The sequence below is a fragment of the Spermophilus citellus genome (genome assembly GCF_964194105.1).
Source record: "Spermophilus citellus genome assembly, chromosome: 1".
Classification (NCBI taxonomy): Eukaryota; Metazoa; Chordata; class Mammalia; order Rodentia; family Sciuridae; genus Spermophilus; species Spermophilus citellus.
The window spans coordinates 193,303,167-193,320,412 of record NC_138182.1 but is presented as its reverse complement, the minus strand read 5'-3'; the positions used below and the strand labels follow the sequence as shown (position 1 = coordinate 193,320,412).

Here is a 17,246-nt window from a genome sequence, read left to right as displayed (position 1 = left end):
ATGTTGCCCACATGGGTCAGTATCCCAAGAACAGAGCAAAGTGGATCAGGATGGAAACGGATCTACAGTGACAAAAGATGCAGTTCGGAAAGGACCTTATATGAGGGCATTTGCATTTTTATATTTATGTCTTATCCTGAGATACTATGGACTCCCCTTCAAGACAGAGAGAGCAGTTTGCAGGGGTTGGGGAAACCTGTAGGTCCCACATAAACCTTATAGTAGGCACTTGGGATCTATGTGAAAGACGAGATGGAATATGCTCATCTCAGCCATTAGTCAGGGCAGCACTTGGGTCCAACACAGCATGATTCTGCTGCCAGGACAACACATACAGGGCACAGCCTTGAGCCTGAGCCTGACCAAGCCTCATGAAATGGAGGCAGGTGAGGCTAGTCCTTTCCACATTAAAAAGAGGGTCTATCTTACTTGCTCCAAAACTAGCAAGAGACTTCAAGATCTCTTTCAACAGCCTGACCAAATCACTCAGCTCTGCTCAATACCTCATGTCAATGCAGGACAAAGTTTACACCTAGGGTCAAAATAAAGAGCCTATGTTTAAACACATAGAGCCTAACCATTGGATAATCCCACCCAATACTTCATGAGCTCCAGTGCTAGACCTCAGATCTGTTCTACAGATGTAGAGCAAAATAAAACTTCATGGTTATTTCATTCCACTTCTTCAAATAATTTCTCTTGCTTAAAAGCCTATCAAACCTCCTGTTTCTAAGATCTCTGATGAGGCACAAGTGTTTCAGTGTTCATGAAAACACTGCCCATCTTCCCCATCACCCACTCTTATGTAAGCTTCGCTGGTAAGCATCCTATGTGGGCCTTTTCTCCTCTCCTTTTCTGTCTTGGTACCTGCCATCTTTCTCTATGGAACTCACCACTCCAGGTCCCCCACTCAGCAAGGTCCATGACCAGCTCCTTTCAGGACAGGGAGATGCCCCCCCAAACAACACCATCCTGAGCAACATTGTAAGTGCTTCATAAATTCATGAATTGAACATGCTGTGTGCAGATGCCTTTGCATTTAATAAAAACATCCATTTCTCTTTTCAGAAATACAATGAAAATATGAAAGGTTGAAAGATCACAGGAATGACATTTACATTCCATTATGATTGTGCTGTCAATAATTTCCCAAGTACCTAGCTTAACAAATCGTAAACCGCTTGCTTCATAAAATAAAGAACACCAAATACCATAAGCCAGAATCAAATCTTCACAGTGGTGTGGCAATGAGCTACTGTGTTCACCAGAAACACAAAGCAGATGACTTCATATTGTTATTTAGAAAAGATGGTCCACAACTGTATTTAATTGAGTGAAATGAGTTTGTATTATGAGATAACTTTAAGGGGAAAATAGTTTATAAAGCTTATGGTACAAAATAATTTAAAAGCAGCAAAGAAAATAATGAATTTTCCCCCCATAGGCTTTGAGCCTTTTGTTAATCTTATTTCTCAATTTAGTATTACCTTTAAAGATATGAGAAGTAAACCTGAACAGGCATTATAGGCATGTGCCAGGCATGGTGGCACATGCCTATAATGCTCAAGAGGGTGAGGCAGAAGGATCACAAATTCAAGCCAGCCTCAGCAAATCAGTGAGTCCCCAAGCAATTTAGTGAGATCCCCAGAAGAGGATATTCAATCATTCAACAAATATATGAAAAAATGCTCATCATCCCTAGCAATTAGAGAAATGCAAATCAAAACTACTCTCACTACAGTCAGAATGGCAGCTCTTATGAAGACAAACAACAATAAGTGTTGGCAAGGATGTGGGGGAAAAGCTACACTCATACACTGCTGGTGGGACTGAAAATTGGTGCAGGCAATATGGAAAGCAGTACGGAGATTTCTTGGAAAATTGGGAACCAAACCACCATGTGACCCAGCTATCCCTCTCCTCAGTCTATACCCAAAGGACTTAAAAACAGCATACAGCCACATCAATGTTTATAGCAGCACAATTCACAATAGCTAAACTGTAGAACCAGCCTAGATGCCCTTCAGTGGATGAATGGATCAAAAATGTGGCATATATACACAATGGAATACTACTCAGCAATAAAAGAGAATAAAATCATGGTATTTTCAGGTAAATGGATGCAGTTGGAGAAGATAATGATAAGTGAAGTTAGCCAATCACAAAAAAACAAATGGTGAATGTTTTCTCTGATATAAGGAGACTTACTCATAGTGGGGTAGGGAGAGGGAGTATGGAAGAAATAGACGAACTCTAGATAGGGTAGAGGGGTGGGAGGGGAAAGGAGGGGGCAGGGGTTAGCAATGATAGTGGAATATGATGGACATCATTATCCAAAGTACATGTATGAAGACATAAATTGGTGCGAACATACTCTATATACAAACAGAGATATGAAAAATTGTGTTCTATATGTGTAATTAGAATTGTGATGCATTCCACTGTCATGTATTTAAAAATAAAAGCAATTTTTAAAAAATTAGTGAGATCCTTTCTCAAAATACAAATTAAAAAGGACTGGATATGTAGCTCAGTGGTTATCACCCCTGGGTTCAATCCCCAATGTATATGTGTGTATGTACACACACACACACACACACACACACACACACACACACAGCCTTTTAATGCAAAGCCTTCATACCCACCTCATTTCTCCATCCCTACGTGCAAAACATTTCCTCTTCCCCTTGTGTCTTAAAGCATGAATGCTCTTCTATGAGGCCATCCTTCCACTGTGTGATTGACATCACTCCCTCCCACCTCCTCCAGTACCTGCCTCGTTTGTTGTCTCCTTTCCTCAGTGGGGACATCACTTTGTCCCCACTGACTTGTCCCCACCACCTTGTCCCCAATGTATATGCCTTGGTCACTTCTTTAAAAAAATACAATCCTCTCTGACATCCAGTAAGTCCCTCCAGACACCACCCACTGCTTCCCTGCTTCTCACTTGAAGAAGACTGTGGGTGTGTGACCTCCTCCATCTCTTCCCAGCCCCTCCTTTTCTTGAGTCCAGTTCTGATACCTCTGCTTCAACTGTACCTGCTATCCCAAGGCTAGTTTCTTGTATTGCCATATCCACTGCATACCTTGCAGCCTGTGTCTTCCTGGAAGCCTTGTCATATTTGCTATCACTGACCCCTCCTTCCCACAGCTACTATGATGTTCCTTGATTTTCTGGCTCTTCTGGATCTCCAACTTACCTTGCTCATTGTCTTTTCTTGGTTTTTCTTTTTCTGATCACTTCTTAACTATTGTTTCCCTAGTGGTTTAACCTTTTATCCCACTCTGCCTTCACACTCCTCTATCTCCAATCTTCTTCCATCCCCATAACCCCCCAGACCCTGTTCTTGCCCTCTCCAAGCTCTCCCTGGAGCTGATGATCTTATCCACTTCCATGGGTGCAACTCTTACCTCTCACATAGGCTCCAGAGTCCTTTCACCAGCTATGACATTATATTTAGACAGTTGTTTGGTACCTGAAGCAATAGTAACTCGACACAAATGCCCCCAAGGTTGCCCCAGCCATCAATGATGAGATCATTAGTCTCTCACACCAGAGACCGCCATCCTAAACTCTTCTACCCTCATTTCCAACATCTATCCATTACCAATTCCTGCATGTTTTATCTTCTAAATAGTTTTAAAATCAATCCTTTCCTTTCCACCCTGATTTTCTCAGTACTCATTGAAGTTCTTAATCTCTCTTACCTGGGGATATTGAAGTCTATAAAGTCTTCTATCAGAGCTTCCTGATGATAGTCCAAATCCCTTTATTTCACTTTCCTGACACAACCCAGGGAGATCTACTGAAAATACAAATGTCTATTACTAGCCTATTTAAAACCCTTGTGGGAACTGAACCAGGGGTGCTTTAAAAAATATAGCTGTCTTATCTCCATTGTACAACTAAAGACATGTTGAAAAATGGCCAGCCTGTTGCTGGGAAGCAGCAGGAATGCAGTGAGGGAGATGGGCAGCTTATTGTCTGGCAGCCCCCACCCTGCCTAGTGGGACAAGATGACACCTGAGCAGAATTCCCTTTAGCCTCCTAGAATGAAGGCCCAAGGGGAAGGTCCACTGGCCTCCAAGTCCTGCATGAACCTTGGGTGAGTGTCCTCAGCCCTCACGTGCCTCCAGTGCCTCTGGCACTGAGTGATAGGTCCCCAGAGCTGCTTCCCCCTCTGCAGCAATACTCTGCTTTCACTTATATTCACTTTTATTTCTTTACCAAGCTGGTAATTTTTCCATCTTTCCTGAATTACTCACGTTTCAATCTTTTGATGGCATTCCATCTCTTTCCTGAATTTTCAAGGATGTTTTTCCTAAAATTTTTTTCCTGTCACTCTGACTAGATAACATTTTTAAGCATATGAATAGTAAGGATATGTTCAATGTACCACATAAAATGTTCTACTAATCATTTTTGACCGATGCCAGATATAAACTTCATTTAGTTGAATTTTTAAATGTTGGGATTTTTAGAAAAGGTAAATTTTTAAATTATAGATCACCAACTTCCGTTTTACTCCACAAGTCTGTAAACTGGTTTAGATAACAAGGAATTAATTTTGTTCACTCATGCAACACCTATCTTACACTAAGCACTATGTGAAGTGAGAAAGATACTATAGTAAATATAACAGACAAGGTCTCCACCTATTATAATTTTGGTAATTTAATATAGGAAAATTTTGGGATAGCCGACTCACAGTACATATATACTCTTATATGTCCGTGTATCTACATTTCATGACTTCAACACCCTCGAAGCTGTTAGCTGGCATTTCAAATACTGTTATCAGGCTCCAGCACTCCTGGCTTAGCACTTTAAATATCATTATTTAAAAACTCAACAAAACTATTGTTAATTAACAAAGGGGCTATTGGAAATCATTTTCATTTGTGAAATAAGTGATGACCAAGACATGTAGTTGGTTAAAAAACTGAATAGACCCCACCATTTCTGCAACAAAATACAAAAACTTAGCAAAGCCAAAAATCTGACATCTCCAGTAGGGACTCAAGATGAGAGCCCTGGATACTGCTGCTGTCCACTCCTCAGAGGACTCTGGTGCTAATTTAAGCCACAGTTGGCCAGTCTCACTGTCAGACATTGTCACTGAATCTTATACGGAAGGAACCCATTCATGTAGGTGCTAGTCAGAGTGCCCAAGGACAGAGTTCAATTATCCAAAGTGGCTCTTTATGATACTTCCTTGCTGTACTTGTAACGTTAGTCCTGCCAGAATTAAGACCAGAAATTGTGTTCATTGTAATTTACCAGAAAGAAGCAAGAGGCTACAAAGGGAAGGGATGGATAGCACCCTCCTATTTCTAGATTCTGGAGGCTACCCATATTGAACAGAAAGAATCCAACAATGCTAAAAGCTAGATTGGCACCACTAAGTGCAATTCAGAAATAAAAGAATTACATGGCTAAGGATAGTGTGCAAAAGGGAGAGCTATCCAAGATGAGAGCCAGATCACATCTTACAGGTGTCATGGGTCTTGGTAGGTCATGAAAAGAGCTAGGATTTTATTCAAAATGTATTAGAAGCCACTGAATAATTTTAAGAAGCTGACTCAGTACAGTTACTACATAGAAAAATAAGCAGTCAAGGAACCAAGCAGTGGAAACAGGAGATTGTTACAGAACCTTGGGCCAGAGATGATGGTACCTATAGACTAGAGGTAAATACAGAGAGGCGGATAGATATTCTCTCAAAATACCTGACACACAATGCAATATATAACAGTATGTCTATATTGTTCTTTTTAAGAGCAATCACTAAATAATTTAATAACTAGGATTAACAATGTCTCTTCTGGGGAAAAAAAATAAAACATGTTCAGGTATAGACTTGGGACCCAAGAATACTCTGAAGACTGACCAGGAACCCATGCTCCATCCTGGTTCTCAACAAGAAAAGGGGAAGTGGAGAATACCCCACTTCCAGTCCCCTGTCTATGGTTCCCTTAGCCTGAGGCTAAAAATTATACAGGTCATGAACAGTAAGGGGAGAGGTGGGACACCAGAAGGGTGGAATGTTGATAGGACCAGGGTACCCTACAATGTCCAGCCTTGGGTCCCCTTAGGCCAGCTCCCTGTCAACATGCTCCTCTCCTCTTCCCACCTCCATCTGCTCTGGTGTGATTTCTTCTTCCCTGTAGCCCAACCTTGGAACTGAATTCATTTTCACATATAGGGGTGCTGAAACTGGAAGCCAATTTTATTTCCATTAAAACAATAGCTAATTTATTTATTATTAGATGCCATGTATTAGAGTTTTCAATGTATTGTATCATCGTCATCAAAATCCTATCCCCATTTTATAGAAGGGGAAACTGAGATATAAAAAAGTAACTTGCCTAGCTGGCAAGTGGCTGAGGCAGGATTAGAACCCAGGCGGGGCTAGGGATGTAACTCAGTTGGTAGAGTGCTTGCCTTGCATGCACAAGGCCCTGGGTTCAATTCCCAGCACCACCATCACCATCACCATCACAAAAAAAAAAAAAAAAAAAAAAAAAAAGAACCCAAGCTGTCTGGCTGCTGGCCCCATGTTCTTGATTGACTACTGGAGTCTGGCTCCAAAGTCATGCTGTTCAGAAATAAGGATGAGACAACTGCAGTCATCAATCGCAGGAAGGTCCAAGATGCAATTTAGTAAGAGTATCCAACTTATATTTTGATGGAGAAACATCCAGGTGGATGTTTACATGGTTTCAATAGTGCTGAAATTGAATTCATTTTCATCAAGTTTGAGATCACTCCCAAAAAATCAGATTAATATGTGAAGAAGGGAAAACATTCATCTTTTTTCACTCACTATGTAGTAAAAGAGCAACTCTTGTACATACTTGTCAGTTCTGCCAGAGTGTGAGCCTGCAGGGTAGGAAGCACCCATCTTCGGTGAGAACTTTCCGCCATGAGAATTATTAGTGCTGAACGAGCACTCAACTCAGAAATAAATGGCATTCTTCAAATGTCAGAAGCATCCCCAACAGAATAACTCAGGTCCCCAACTAGACTATTAAGCTGATGTTACAAACAGTAGCCAGGAAGAAAGGAGTTCATCTCTGCTGACAGTGATTGGGAACGGAAACAAAAAGGCTGAGAATGTCCTCATTATCCAACAGCTTCCTGGTTTAACCTTCTAAGAATGAACAGAAGCATTTCCTAAGTTCAGAACTCAGAGCCATGGGACTCTCATCACCCAGAGCAGCACTGTACTAAGAAATATCTTTGTTCAGGGGGAACAAATACTTTTACAGTTAAAGATGATGAAAAGGGGTAAAATCTTCTAAATAAAAATGATTCATACTATAAAACATAAGGTTGGTCCAGTTGCCTTAGTTACATAACAATAAATTATAAACATTGCTCAACTTTATTTTGCCTCCTAGGTCTTCAGAGCTCATCTTCAAATAGCTCCAAAGTCTCCCCCAAGTAGGAGAACTCCATAAACACCTCCGGCACTTTTCCCCACAAAAGTGGGCTTTCTCTAGCATCCTACCTGACTTTTTCTTTAAAAATGCATGCAAGTTTCATGTTCTGCTCTGTAAAAGAACTGTTTTGATTTTTGCCTTGGATGGGAGATAAGGTAACTTCGAACATTATTATCAGACAAAACTGCCACACCAGGATGATGGGCCAAACATATCTTGTGGCCTGTCACATCTCATCACCACCACTAAGAATGAATTAAAAAATCTCTGAGTTTGAGACCAGGCTTTTTTAAAATGTAAGAAACCATAGTGTGATGTTTAACATTCAAGTTCTCTTTATCAGTAGTTCTCAATTCCAGCTGCACGTGACAATCATCTGGAAACCTTTTTAAAAATACCAGTGCCTAACCTCTACCAAACCAACCAAATCAGTCTCAGAATATAGGAAGAGACCACTGTGTTCTGATATTATTGTTTTTAGCTCCATTGGATAATTTTAAAGGACAGAAAGGGTTGAGAATCACTTCTCAGAGGATTTTTTTTTCTTTTTGGCAGATGGTGGGGGGTACTGGGGATTGAACACAGAGGCACTTAACCACAAGCCCTTTTTTAATTTTTTGAAACAGGGTCTTGCTAAGTTGTTTAAGGTCTCACTAATTTGCTGAGTCTGGCTTTGAACTTGTGATCCTGTTCAGAGGATCTTTAAGCAAAATTAAAGCCCCAGAAGGATGTAGGAACAGCAAAGTCAACCCTTGAAAATACTCATCTTGCTCCTTCTTCTACATTCAATTCTCTAGGAGATAACAGATAGTAAAATAAGACAAAACACACACTCTTTCTCTGCTAGAGTAGTGTTATAAAAAACATCTAAAACAGAAGGTTTGAATGGAATTTAAAGTTCCAAAAATAATACAAAAATGTCTAGGTTTCAATGAAAGTGTCACTCATCATACCAAGAACCAGAAAGAGCTCAAACTGAATGAGAAATGGCAACCAACAGATTCCAACACCAAGATGACAGATGTTAGAATTACCTGACAAAGATTTTCACGTAGCCATGGTCAATAATAATAATAATAATAATAATTATTATTATTATTATTATTATTATTATTATTCAATGAGCAATTAAAAGCATGCTAAACGCTCAGGGGAAAATACCATCATGTTGCTCAGGCCCTTGAAGTAGATTCACTGCTGGGCAAGGATTGTTCATGTCTGGGAACATACAGATGTTTGTTTTGATGGAGGAACCCATTGGACCTTAGTTCAGCCATATACTGGCCCACAGAGACCTGGTACCTGTTCACCGTAATTTGTCTTTGGCTTGATGGATCTAGAATGACTTTCCAAATGAGATTATCGAATGAGTCGAAGACAAGAATCCCTCAAGGGGAGCTACATCCCCAGGGACTGAATGACTGAAAGCATCTGTCTCTCCAAAGGGTTGGGTTAGGAAAATGAGGCTCCATGACTATCCTCAGTGGTTTATTTCACTTGACACCAGAAGCATAAATCGTCAGAGGAAAACTGATAAACTCAACTACATCAAAAGTATAATTTCTGTTCCACTAAATACTCTGGAAAGTAGATGAAAAGAAAAGCTCCAGACAGAAAATGTTTACAAACTATATATTCAAACAAAGGACGCATCTAGAGTATGTAAAGAACTTGCGAAACTCAACAGTAGAAAAATAATCCATTTGGAACATCAGCAAAAACATAAGGAAACACTTCATCAAAGAGGCTACACAGACAGCAAATGAGCACATAAAAACATGCTGCACACAATCAGCCATTAAGGAATTGCACGTGAAAACTACAATGAGCTATGTCTACACACCTAACAGGGTGGCTAAAATTTTCAAAAGGTGATAATACCAAGCTCTGGTGGGGATGTAAAGAACTCATACACTGTTGGTAGGGTTGTAAAATGATAAAACCACTTTGGAAAACAAATTGGCAATTTCTTTAAATAGTTAACATACAGTTGCCATGTATATGATCCAATAACTGCATTCTTTGGCATTTAAACAAGAGAAATAAAATTTTACTTTTATGCATAAAACCTATACATGAATGTTTACAGCAGCTTTATCTGTAAAGTCAAAAACTGTAAACAATATAGACATCCTTCAGCAGGTGAATGATTAAACAGACTTTGGCACAACAACACTGTAGAATTTAAAAAGTAAGAAAAAACTATTGACACATTCAAAAACCTGGATGAATCTCCTGAGAATTATGTTAATGAAGAAAAACCAACCAACCCAAAAGGCATAATTTCATTGATACAACATCCATGAAATGATTAAATCACAAAAATAGAAAGCAAAATAATGGTTTACAGAATTTAAGAAGAGGCAAAAGATGCAGAGAAAAGGATGTGGCTGTAGAAGAGCAATATAAGGAATCTTTGAGGAAATGTTCTATCACTTGACTATCAGTATCAATATCCTGGCTGTGACACTATTAAAATTTTGCAAGAAGTTACCCCTGGGGGAGCATGGGTAAAAAGACAAGAGATCTCTATTTCTTAAAACTACATATGAATTACCTCAAAATAAAAATTACTTAAAAATAAAAGGTTACTAAATCACTGAATTCTGACTGCAACATACAGCAAATAACAAGTACTTGGAAGTGACCTTTATGTGTGTTCCAAATATTTTCTTTATGGTCATTTTTAGCTCTAGCATTTCATTCATGATTCATAAGATTCAGCAATTTAATTTTATTCCATAAAGAAGGGGGCCCTTTAGCCTTGCTGAGACCAGTTATTTCCATGGTGACATTCAACATATTATTAACATAAACGAACAGCACACCACACCTAGAATGAACTACTTTCTCCATGGCTACTCTGTTTTCTTGCACCTCTTCAGGGAACAATAATGATAAAGATGCTCAAATATCCCTCTGCCCAGTATCACTATTTTTCCAGAGATAGATCCATTTGAGGAAGTGGGGGAGAGAGAAGATAAAGAATGTACAGAGGCTACTCCTGGTCTCTCCTCTCAGATCCTGGATGCCTCTGAAGTGAACCCTGAAACATTGAATCTATGCCCAGTGGTTTGAGACCATTTTTTTGTACATGTTCTCTAGCAATGAGCTTCCTTCTTCAATGATGCTCAGCTGAACACAGTAATGTAATTGCTCCAATGTAACAGGAAACCTGGGAGGGAGGTGGGGGGAGGGGCCCAGGGGCAGGAAAGATGGTGGAATGAGATGGACATCATCACCCTAGGTACATGTATGACTGCACATATGGTGTGATGCTATTTCCTGTACAACCAGAGATATGAAAAGTTGTGCTGCAATTGTGTACAATGAATCAAAATGCACTCTGCTGTCATATATACCTAATTAAAATATATTAATTAATTTTTTTAAAAAAGGTCTGGAAGAGCAGCTTTCATCATGGAAGACACTGGTTTAAGTGTTTTAGTAGGTTTAAGTCTAATTTTAACCAGCACAAATTTGACATCAGGGGCTGAATTTGGAAGTCATTCCACTGTGGTGTGTTCTCCATTAGTCTATACCTTTTCTCCCATAGATTAGGTAGTCTGTAGGTGGGTAGAGATATGAAGGAGTATACAGGTGTGAGAAGGTATACACAGGAGTGCACATATACAAACACCTTCACACAGCTGACAAAGCACAGTGGGCAAGCACCAGATCAGAACTCCCTACTACTCTTTGTAGATACTCATTATCTATGGGACACGTACATGTTGGGTAATTGGGGCAGGAGGACTAAAACGGCCCACTGACGTTCAGTATCAAGAGAAAAGCAAAGAATAGATGAATCTCCCTTCAAACATTTAGCATTTTATCTTAAAATAATTAGAACTTTACTAAATGCTTCCTTAGTTTCCCCATATCTACTAAACATCTAAAATTCCTTTATCACAAAATAAGATCCTATATGCCACCAATAAAGCTACAGCATAACATTCAGTACTTTTGAGAAAAGGATGACAGTCTAAACTCATCCTTCATAAAGTCCAGTTTGGGTTAAACAAACAGAAACACAAAGGCCAAGGCTAAAGAAATGCAACAGAAGAGGATACAGGTTACTAGCAGAAAAGGCGGGTCTGGGACAACACTCTGAGCAGCCTGGGAGTTTGGTGCTAATGGAGCAAGGAAAGGAGAAACATGAAATGCTCACATGCCTAATTAATCCTGCTTTCTGAGGGAAAAAGAAATCTCACTAATGGCAAACTGCATGGAAAGATGCTCAGCTCTTACCTGAAATCCCAGTCATTCTGAAAAGCTGTGGTCAGCAGTACCATACTCAAGAGAGACCATGATCTCAAACTCAGCAAAAGGGTAAGACCAGAGTTAGATTAGTTAGAAGTGACTGACAGAGAGTCGACATGTGCAGAAGTCCTTACAGTCCAGGCCCTGTTTCTCCAAAGCAGCTCGATTCTGCTGGAGAAGGAGAAAAGTACCCAGGATCCTTTCAGGATTCTTTGTCTTTGGGGCACGACAGAAATCGAGGTGAGGGAAGAGGAAGGAAAATCTCCTGGATCCCTGCAGGATTAATTTATTCCAAAAGGAAATAATAAAAAAAAATCAACATGCCAGAGTCATGTGAAGAAAATGAAGGAAAACAGAATATGCCAAAGGCAGAAGAAGACCATCCTTCAGAAGATGTACCACAGGAACCAGAAAGAAATCCTCAACCTTCCCAAGAAGGTGTAAGCCAGGAAGCAGAAGGAAATCTTGGAGGAGGGCCTGCCCAACCTGGCCAAGGATTTAAAGAGGACACACCTGAAGGCATTTGGACCCTGAAGAAATGATTAGAGGAGTAGATGAGCTGGAAAGGCTTAGGGAAGATATCAAAAGAGTAAGAAATAAGTTCATGATGATGCATTGGAAGCAAAGAATTCACGAAGCTGCCCTTATCCTGTGTGTTTCAGGCCTTGAATTCCTTTTTGTCTGATATTAAAATCGAGCCCCTGCTTTCTTTATGTTAGCATTTTCTGATGTATCTTTAACTTTCATTTTACGTTTAATTACATGGCAGTATTGTTTTAGGTAGTTTGTTATCAGCATTTTATTGGATTTTGGATTTTGACCTACTTTCCAGGTTTATTTTTCAATTGGAAAGTTTCCCACATATGCATGGAAATATGTTCATTCTATATGTACAGTAAAAACGTAACAGGTTACAAAGCAGCATATTTAGTATCAGCTCACATATGTAGGATACAATTCCAAATTGTGTGTGTGTATACATACATACATATCTCAGACTTAACTGTGCTTATTTCTGTGTGGTGTGAAGTTTTGTTTTTGTTTTGCTTTTTGCTTATGTGTATTTTTTAATGAATACCTTTCACACACACAAAGAAGTGAAGATTTTTTTAATAAGTAATAGTTGATCAAAACTAGTTTGCAACTAGCTTGTAAGGGCAATGGGGGCACCTAAACTCTTGAAGAAATAACTATAAAAAAAAGAAATGTAAACCTCAAGTTACCTCTGGATTTCTTTGCCAGAGAAATAAAACTGGTGATCATTACAAAAAAAAAAAAAAAAGAAGAAGAAGAAGAAGAAGAGGAGGAGGAGGAGGAGAAGGAGGCTGAAAACAATTAAGGATCAGTAAGAAAAGTATCCAAGGGCATAGTTTGATAGCACACACCTATAATCTCAGTGATTTGGGAGGCTGAGGCAGGAGGATTGAGAATTTGAAACTAGCCTCAGCAAATTAGCAAGAACCTAAGCAACTTAGCAAGACCCTGTCTCAAAAAAATAAAAAGGACTGGGGATGTAGCTCAGTAGTCAAGCACTGTGGGTTCAATCCCCAGAACCAAAAAGAAAAACATCAATGGTATATATTTACGTATAGTTAAAGACACTGCTCCCTCTACCCCTGCTTGTTCAATAAGATTTTATTAAAATGGTTTCATAAAACAAGATGTTGTTATAACTATTCATGGTAGTCTATAAAATAATTTAAAATAATCATTGAGAAATAAGGCAGATGCTTGCATTTTCTCATCCATAATAATAACTCTTGAATATTATTTGGCCAATGGAAGAATTTATGTAGAAATATTTGAATCTATGTAGAAATACATTATCAAGGGAGATTTTTTTTTAGGTACTGAGAGAATAATATCAAAGAAAGAAAAAGCAAAAGAGTAGTTTCAGATAGTCTTGAACATGTACTCTATGAAAGTGTCAAAGAGTAGTCCATCACTTACAAAATCTACCACAAGGCACAGGAAAAAAAAAAAACCCTGAAACATCTCCAATTAATTTTATGATGCTGGCATAAACTTGGTTCCCACAACAGTCAGAAAAACCACTATACCCACACACACCTCAACCAAATGGAAAAGAGAAGAAGCATGTATCTCATTCACCCAGAGGACCCAGATGCATTGAGATCATCCCCCAGACCATATTGAAATTCCTTGTGTCAGAGGGACAGTATACATTATCAATCCTTCACAAATCTCTTACCCAGAATTCATGGAGCCAGATGTGGTTCAAGATTTGAGAACTTTTGGGCTGGGGTAGAGTGCTCACCTCACACACGGAGGGCACTGGGTTCCATCCTCAACACCACATAAAAATAAAATAAAGGTATTGTGTTCATCTACAACAACAAAAAATTTTTAAAGAAAGATTTGAGAACTTTTGAGCCAGGCACAGGGCACACACCTGTAATTCCAGGAACTCAGGAGGCTGAGGAAGGAGAAAGTTCAAGGCTAGCCTCAGCAACTTAGCAAGGCCCTAAGCAACTTAACAAGAACCAATCTCAAAAAATTAAAAAAAAACTGGAGGATGTAACTCAGTGGCAAAGTGTCCCTGAGTTCAATCTGCAGTATAAAAAAAAAGTGATTTGAGAACTTTTAACTTCAAAAAGGTACCTTCTGGGCATTTCCAAGATATTTCACATATCCTCAGGGAGTCTGAGGTAGCTATAACATTTCTGCTGCAAAAACTCATGATTATTTACACTAAATACAATCAATAAAGACTATGAATTGCCTCACATCAGAGACAGGTCTTTCCCTCAAATATACCCACTTCAGGTCAAGTTTTAGAATCAAAAGTTATGGGGGAAAAAAGAGTCTAAGTTCTCAAAACAGCGTGGATTTCAGAATTGTAGATAAAGCATTATTGATTTATTATAGAATTTTTGTAAGTAATGGTAATTACTGATAGTTCACTGACTGCTTGCTGTGAGAAATGATGTTAAGCTAACATTATCTCTACTCTTCCTACTCCTCTGAAAGGTTTTATAAATGAGGTTCAGAAAGGTTGTGGTTTACCCAAAGTCATTGAAAATACCAGAATTTGAACCAAGATCTGTTCATATTCCATCCCACTATGCTATTATACCAGTCAGGTTCTAGCAAACCTAAGCGGAGAAGCCACTTTCTGGAAGCATACTGACAACTTCCAGAATAAACTGAAAAAACAGGTTTGCAAAACAAGCAAAGGCCAAAGAAGGTCAAGTTATAGAAGCAGTGACCAAGGTTGAGTACTGAAGTTAGGATGCTGCCTTGGCACTGCAAAGGCAGCACATGCCTCAGTACTGCTGCCGGACTCAGTACTGCCATAACCGAACTCAGCCTGAAAACTTTCCAAACACTAATATTCAAAGCCTGGGAAGTTAAGCCTCAGCTACTCACCCATGTACTTCCATATTGTGAAAAAGGCATCCTCCAAAGTGAAGGAATGTCAGCAGACTGGGCAATCTCCCTTAAAAGGAGAGTGACAAAAAGCTACTACAGCCATTCTAAATAATACGCTTACAAATTACATCCAATGGCATGCCATGAAGTAGTATTTCTTCAGGAATAGAAGTATTTTTAAAAGATATTTAGAATATGTATTTTATATCAATTAGCCAAATCTTAAAAACTCAGTGTTTAGGGGCTGGGAATATAGCTCAGTTGGTAGAGGGCTTGCCTCACATGCATAAGGCCCTGGGTTCAATCCCCAGCAACACACACACACAAAAAGACTAACTAAAAAAAGAAAAAAGAAAAACAACTCAGTATTTAAAAAGATACTTGATATAATTTAACACCCATTCTAAATGTTTTTAAATTCTTGGTAAATTAAGAGGAGAAAGTTCTTTCTTTAACCTAACACTCTTCACCTGAATCTAGTCATATTAAAAGAGCAACACATAAGCCATTTCAATTAGTCAACACCATTTCTGCACATCATTCAAAAACTCTAATCAACCAATCAGGGAGACTGAGGCAGGAGGATTCTAAGTTCATGGTCAGCCTCAGCAGCTAAGCAAGGACCTAAGCAATTTAGCAAGATCCTATCTCAAAAAATAGAAAGGATTTGGGCCAGGCACAGTGTGCAGGCCTGTAATCCCAGCAGTTTAGGAGGCTGAGATAGGAGGATCCTGAATTCAAAGCCAGCCTCAGCAACTGGAGAGGCACTTAGCAACTCCGTGAGACCCTGTCTCTAATTAATATACAAAATAGGGCCGGGGGTGTGGCTCAGTGGTTGAGTGCCCCTGAGTTCAATCCCTGCTACCAAAAAAAGACTTGGAATGTAGCTCAGTGGTAGTGTCACTGGATTCAATCACGAGTACAAAAAAAAAAAAAAAAAAAAAAAAAAAAAAAAAAAAAAAAAACCTCTAACCTGTGGTAGTTAGAAGAGATACAACTACCAGAAAGTGGGAAAGACCCTATTATCATATTGTTGTGATCTATCCTTTGAGTAGCCCTTTGGTGAACTTGCATTTTAGATTGGAAAAAATTCTGACCCAGTGGAGTAATTCAAGTCAAGTTATTCAGATTGGGGTGTTAAATACTTATAAAGCAGAAGTATACTCTTCCAGGGTCTTTTGAGGGTGGTCAGAGACTTGTCTGGTCCTAGGAACCCAGCCAAAAAAGACAGGAGAGGAGACTCTCGCCTAGGGTGGAGAGTGAAGGAACAGGCCTGGTAACTGGGCAGCAGAAAGGAAAGTAGCTAAAAGATGTAATGTGTTGGGAGCCGACGTGTCTGACGTCCAAGTGTCAAATTTCCTTTCCTAGTACTGAGGATTGAACTCAGGGCCTTTTGCATGTTAGGCAAGTACTCTACCACTGAGCTACATCTCCTGCCCTTTTCATTTTTTATTTTGAGACAGGGTCTTGCCAAGTTGCCCAGTCTGGCCTCAAACTTGCCATCCTCCTTCCTCAGCCTCCCAGGTAGCTGGGATTAAAGGAGAACCGTGTCCTGCTTTGACATCTATTTTATTCATGTTATTCTCAAACCTGAAGAATAAATAAATCTAAATAAATCTCATTATACCCAATCCACATTTGAATAGGAAAAACTATGCTTTGGGGTAAAGCCAAGTCCAGTGGAAACACGGCAAAGCAGTAATAAGAAGTCAGAAGTGACCCGGAGGAGCTGGAAAGAAAAGTCTCCGATAAGAGGTAATAAACACCAACCAAGATGAGTCAGTGCTGTCCACAGAGGATTCTCAGAAATAAGTGTGTGAGAAGGTAAGTGACACTCCTCAGTCATACAGAATTTGTTTTCACTGTAATGACATTTAGATATGTAAGGAAGGGATGATTCCCAAAGAACAACTTGAAAAACTTGAACTATTCAAGAAATCCCAAAGCATTCCAACTAAAACTAAGTGGAGTCAATAGTAAAGTTTGGTAAAATAAAAAAAAATAAGATAAACAATTCTCTTCAATTTTCCTATAAACCAACAATTTTCTTTTCTTAAAAAAAAATGGAATGCAACAAAAACTACATTCAAAATACAACCAAAAACATGACATTTAGGAATAGCCTTAAAAAGAAAGATGTA

The 17,246-nt window shown here is 39.1% G+C and overlaps 1 protein-coding gene and 1 pseudogene across 2 annotated transcripts in view; one reads left to right on the top strand and one right to left on the bottom strand.

Moving 5' to 3' along the window:
- The window catches only part of EPB41L4A (erythrocyte membrane protein band 4.1 like 4A), a 236,241-nt gene that overhangs the window by 189,520 nt on the left and 29,475 nt on the right, over window positions 1–17,246 (bottom strand). The window lies entirely within an intron of this gene.
- Window positions 11,820–12,381, top strand: LOC308651918 (transcription elongation factor A protein-like 8; annotated as a pseudogene). The gene has a single exon. The product of its transcript is annotated as a transcription elongation factor A protein-like 8 (transcript).